This window comes from Oxyura jamaicensis, chromosome 3 (assembly GCF_011077185.1).
Source record: "Oxyura jamaicensis isolate SHBP4307 breed ruddy duck chromosome 3, BPBGC_Ojam_1.0, whole genome shotgun sequence".
NCBI lineage: Eukaryota > Metazoa > Chordata > Aves > Anseriformes > Anatidae > Oxyura > Oxyura jamaicensis.
Genome location: NC_048895.1, coordinates 43,403,267 through 43,409,837, shown reverse-complemented (window position 1 = coordinate 43,409,837; position 6,571 = coordinate 43,403,267).

Here is a 6,571-nt window from a genome sequence, read left to right as displayed (position 1 = left end):
GACTAGAATTTCAAAGGAATACATCAATTTAAGAATGAATTCACAGAAGATAGCCAATCTCTATCCATTACTTTCTCCTATGGAGAGCAAAACCAGAGGGTAATGTCAGGAAATCGTTTGATTATACAAACTATTAGAGATTCAAGTTATATTTGAATAAGATTCTTTGACTGGAAATCACAGTGAAAGAATCACTAGTTCAGTGATGGGGGTAGATACAATCTAAAATCATGTTGCTTCATTCATGCTACCCTTTCAATATATTAGTTGCAACTTTGTAAATTAACTATGTCACTTTCCAAGGTTTTTTTTTGTTACTCTAAAGGATATGAAGACCTGGGAATTAGAGAAAAAAGGATTTAAACTAGGAATAATTAATTGAATGCAATCTTTGAGCCACAGTATAAAATTTCAGCTTTTTTAACAGCTGAAGTGGCAAATTAAATTATATTTGGAAAATGTATTTTCTATTTGTTGACTCTGCTCAAAGTGTTAACTTCTGCTAAGCATAGCTTTGTAGCTACTTTTATGACACTTGCTTTGATGGTGATAAGTGTGGTAAGGCAAAAAAAGAAGTTAAAACTGCCTATTTGTTGACATGCTTTCTCCTTGTTGAAAATATGTTCTTGTACTGAAAAGCATCTTACAGACCGTGTGTATTTTCAACAACATAAAAGTTCTCTTCCTATATTTAAACTTAAAATGATCTTGCACACTGTTCTCTTCATCTGTGTTTACCTAAGAAGGAGCTCATTGAGAGTTTCTCATTTACTAATTAATGCCACAGATGTGTTTTGCTGCTTTAAGTCTGCAGTAAGAAACATGATAGACTTCTGGCACTTTTGTTTTTCCTATCTCTGAAGCTTCCTGATGGGAACGCTACCATCTATTGGTTAGACAAATCTGGAACAGACTAGGACAATCCAATTAATTCTGTATTGCTGCTGTTATTTCTTAGACATCTGCAGTAGAGCTGCATGCAAGGCTTATGGCTTCTTCCTGTTGTTACAATACTTACAGAATATAGTTGCAGCATAAGTTTATATTCTACAATGCACCTAGGAGAGCAAATGGCAAGAGACATGATAAAATCACTGGTTTTGTCCTTTATCAGTTACTTGAAATGACTTCTCTGCTCCAGTTATCTTTGCTATCTGTTTGGAATCACTTGGAGTTTTAAGATGCAGTAGGTTCAGAGTTGGGACACCCAGTATTCCTGAGAGTAAAGGAAGTTTGGAATAACCAAATATATCTAGTGGGTGCATGCACGAGTAAAACTGACAAAACATTTCATGTTTAAATGCAAGTGTTCTGATTTTCTGTTGTCCTAAACATAATTCTGGGACTGAGCTGTCCAAATCTGCACAGTCTCCTGTTAAGTATATAAATATTTGCTCAGTCTTTTTAAAAATGTTTTAGTTCTTCAAATGTCTAGAATAGTATAAAAGAATGTCTTCTTGCAAGCGTGGCATTTTTATCCAAGTATTACTTTTGCCAGTTTTATTTCTTGGCCCTGTTCCCTGAGGTCTGCATTTTCCTGAAGGTAGTACAGTGAAGTTGTACAGACATAGGTACAGAATTTGTAAAGTAGTCTGAGGAAGGCTATTGAAATATTTTGTTTAAAAAGGATATCTGAAACCTCGGTAATGCTAATGAGGAAGTGAGAATTCTTCAGTTAGTTCTTCCAAGTTCAATTAGTTAACTTGTATTTGTGTGTATATATGCATATACATATATTCTATAACGTATCTACACAGATACATATAAATAAAGCTGTGTTTGCTTCTATTACTTCCTGAACTTACAAGCTAATGTTAAGCATTCTAACTAAAAAAAAAAATTACAGAAATTTTGAAAACATTGAAGAAAATCAGGCATCCATCCTGGTGAAGTCAATGGAATTCATAGAATCATAGAACAGCTTGGGTTGGAAGGGACCTTAATGATCAAATAATTATAAGCCCACTGCAGCAAGCATGGATGCCACCCACTAGATCAGGTTGCCCAAAGCTCCCATCCAACCTGGCCTTGAACACCTCCACAGATGTTCAAGTGTTCACCACCACCCACAACTTACCTGGGCAACCTGTTCCAGTGCCTTACCACCCTCTGACTGAAGATCATCCCCCAAACCTCTAATCTAAATCTCCCCTTGCTTAGTTTAAAACAATTAACCCTTGTCCTGTCATTATCTGTTTGAGAAAAAGTTGCTCTCTATCTTTTTTTATAAACCCCATTTAAGTATTGAAAAGCTGCACTGAGGTCTCTCTGGAGCCTTCTCCTCTGTAGGCTGAACATCCCCTGTTCTCTCAGCCTTTCGTTGTAAGAGGGGTGCTGCAGCCCTCTGATCATCATTGTGGCCCTTCTCTGGACCTGCTATAATGGGTCCACATCCTTCTTGTGCTGGGAGCCCCAGACATGGATGCAGTACTCCAAGTGAGACCTCACAAGGGCAGAGCAGATGAGGACAATCACCTCCATCCACCTGGTGGCCACTCCTCTTTTGATGCATCCCAGGATGCAGTTGGCCTTCTGGGCTGCAAGTGTGCGCTGCCAGCTCACGTCAAGCTTTTTGTCCACAAGAACCCTCAAGTCCTTCTCTATGTGGCTGCTCTCAGTGAGTTTTCTTCCCAGTCTACACTTACATCTGTGATTGCCCTGACCCAGGTGCAGCACTTGTCCCTTAGACTTGTTGAACCTCATTAGGTTCTCATGGGCCCACTTCTCAAGCTTGTCCAGGTCCATTTGGATGGCATCCCTTCCCTCTCTTGTATCCACTGCACCGCTCAGCGTGGTGTCATGTGCTGAGGGTGCACTCGATCCAATTTCCTATGTTGTTGATAAAGATATTAAATAGTACTGGTCCTAAGACAGACCCCTGAGTAACACCTGTCACCAGCCTCTACCTGGACATGGCATCGCAGCCTTCAAGCCAATTCCTTATCCATTGAACGGTCCACCCTTCAACTCCCTCTCCAATTTGGAGATTGGTATGTCATGTGGGGCCATGTCAAGGGCCTTGCAGAAGTCCAGGTAGGTGACATGGGTCAGTCTTCCCTTGTCAACTGATACAGTGACTCCAACATAGAAAGTCACCAAATTGGTCAGGCACAATTTGCCCTTGGCAAAGTTGTGCTGGCTGTCTTGGATCACCTCCTTGTCTCGAATTCCATTGCATCTTCTTGAATATCCCATCTAAATGATAAGAAGGGCCTCAAATTGTTTTAGCTTTTCAGGAGTCTGATGCAGTTCCCTTGCCTGTCATACACCTCAGGGGGAAGTTTTAGATAAAAGACTGAATTAATAAGAAAAGTAATGCTTTTAATTCAGTTTGGAATGGATATAGTTTTCAAATATGAGTAGAGATCCTATGCTGCTTAAACAGGAACCAGTGAAAATTAATGTTGTAGGAAATCTTCTGAATCCATTATCTATATCATTATATGAATATTGTTCACTCATAAAAGTTTGAAGAAAAGTTTATATCTGAAGTAACTGTTGCACTTGTGTGAATATTTTTGGGGTTTGATACCTGGTAGGGATCATGATGATGAATGTGTAGTTTATTGAGTTGGTCACTGTAGAAATGCAACAAAACGTCAATTATGTAGGAACCTGTGTGTGGAAACAAAGCTTGTCCATTATTTTCTCTGTCTAGCATTCTCTAGTTATTGTTCTCCACCACGATGGTAGAAGGGGGTAGAAACACCATCCTGTGTCCTTATAAAATTGTAACTCAAGTGACAAAAAATATCTAAAACCTTTCTGGGGTTGTCATTACTATTGTATTATACAGGAACAAAACTGATTTACTTATGTTTTAATGCTCATCTCCTTGCAGTTTTCAAGCAGCCTGATAGTCTTTGAAGTAAACGCATGGTGGCAGTGTTTGGTAACTCAAAATAACTTCATGTCCTGTCTCCTCTCTTTTCTCTCAATGTGTTTGTAAAGAAGTCAAGTTTTCTGCTAATCTTGTCAACTTTGTTATTTGTTGCATGTCCTTTATTGTGGCTGTTGCTTCTGCTGAATGTTTTTTCTCTCCTCATTTGTTTCAGATCACTTTTGGAGAAATTGAACATCTCTAAAAATGTTTTGTAAATTGCATTCTAATAATAAGATAGAGGTTTATCACTCACCACATTACTTTCTGATGACTTTTAAAATTTTCCAGTACTCCATCAAGCTCTCTCACCTCAAGGAGCTTGAGGATAAGTTCTCAGAATTTAATAAACATTTTAATTATAGTTTCTTACAGAACATGAGATAGTTTGACATTCCTAAAAGTTTCCAGATTATCTTTTGTTAATTGCTGTATTATCACGAAAACAAGTCTTATCTCAAAAGCAAAATACATCTTTTGTACAAAAATGATAATTGTCAAGGAATGTGTTTATTGAGAAATTTGCTCTGAGGTCTTAGCCTTATTGCTATGGTAATGATTATTCAGCCTGTTAAAACTGAAATTTGTATGCCACCCTGTGAAGAAGATATTGAGCGTTGCTTGTTGGGTGGCCTCTGAAATCCAGGTCCACAGTAGCACTTTCAGACCATGCAGAGAGGTTGCAGTTAAAAAAGATTTTCATTCATATGAAGCAGTTTTTGTACACTGTGAAATCTTGTGTAGAAATGTTGGAACATCCCCAACAAAGCTTGTTTCTGCCTTATACTGCGGTAGTGCATCTGGTCCATGTATGGTGTATCACCTTTTTTTCATAAATTGGTCTGCAGATGCTGAGCAGATTCCTGGAGTAAACTATTCTTGTCCCGTTTACTTCAGTGCAGTTTTTTCTCCACTAAGGATCTGCCCCATGCTGTTTGTGTTTCTCTTGAAGTGAATTGGCTCCTATCAGTGCTTCTTTTTCAGACTTGCGTCTTTTCAGGGGACTAGAAGAATGAGCCATGTATTTCAGATAAAACTGCTATTAAAAAAAAAAAAAAAAAAGTGGCTTAACTCCCAGGGAAGTGGAAATCATGTGTGGGACTTCACAGCTATACACCAAACTCTTAATTTTAAAAATATTTTTTGTGTTTTAGAAAGAACTTCATTTAAATTGTTTCTTTTTTTGAGGCTTTTCAGGGGCAGTGCTGTTAGATCACCTGATTTTTGCCTTTTTAAAATTTTCAGGGGTAAATGGATATCTGTTATTTAAGAAGTCTTTTAAGTCATATAGATTTACAGATAGAAATTGACTGAAAGGAAAATACCTGTTGTTTGTCTTCCCTGGGCCCCAGGCAATAGGATATAAATAATGGGTAGTGAATACTGCGCGAGATGAAACTGGCATTATTTCTGAAGGTGAGAATCCAAGACAATATATACAATTAAAACCAGCAGCCTTGCCTACCAAAGAGTCCATGCCTTCTGGCATTCTCCACTGAATACCTCCTCTGTTCATCTTCAATGTATATGCATCTCACAGTTTCTCAAAAAAAAAAAAAGTAGACCCAGCCAGCACCAGTTTGTTTTCCATGTTTTCTTTTCTCTGTAAGGGATTAGTTGTAGTAACAGATTTCATGTGCCAGAAAGTGGGTGAACATTAACCATTTTGTCATGCACTGATCCTTCCCACAGCCCTGCAAAATTTGAAATGCAGGAATGGTTATTCATTAACATTTCTTTGTGTCTACAGGAAGTACATTTACTATGTAAACATGTTTTATATTGAACATACAGCTGTTTTGAACGAGCACTCAATGAAACATAAGAGTACAGTGCCTACACTGCCACTTCAGAAACTCCAAGATACCACAGCATTGTGTTTGGGAAGAGCAAACACAGAGACTTTTCCTGGAAAAATGAATGGTGGAAGTTTCTTAATAAATAAATAAATAAATAAAATGTATTATTTGGATTGTTTCATATCTGAAATGCCTGGACACTGAACTACTGATGTGCAGTCAATATTTAGAAGTGGTGAGGTGGAAAGGGGCTTGAAGTTTGTAATGCTCATTTGAGTACAGATCCCATTAGAGAAGGAAGATCGAAGCACCTTCAGAAAGTCTTCAGACTGGGAGGTATATTGCTATGGGAAAAATATGGTGTGGAGGAAATGTACCCCTAAAGAAGCTGCATGGTGTAGGCCCCCTCATATACGGCTTGTTATTCCTGGGGACCACAGGACTGACTGGGATAGGTGTGCTGGGAGAGGCATTATGTACAGCATGCCAAGCCCTAGGGCAGCTCTCCCCTACCCATGAGGGTAGATCCTGGGGTGGTGAGTTAGCCAGCATCTGGACCATGGGCTGGCACGCCGTGTCTTTGTGTTTGCCCTTTAGCTGAGCTGATCCTTGCTCAGAAAAGCACAAAATGAGAGAGGGTGGTATTGACTGTCTAACAAGTCCTACGTGCATCTCCTAGGTGTAACTTTTATTAAAATGTTAAGGAAGGGGAGGGTTTCTAATTGTGTTAATGGGAAAATGGTAATATTCTTAAACCGGCAGCACAGGACAATGATAGGAGATGACAATTTGATGAGCTCATGGATGTAGGACCAATGGCAGCTGTGCAGGAGTGGAAGGTTAATTCTACGCAGTTGGTAAAGAAAAACTAACACCCCCAACCCCCCCCCCC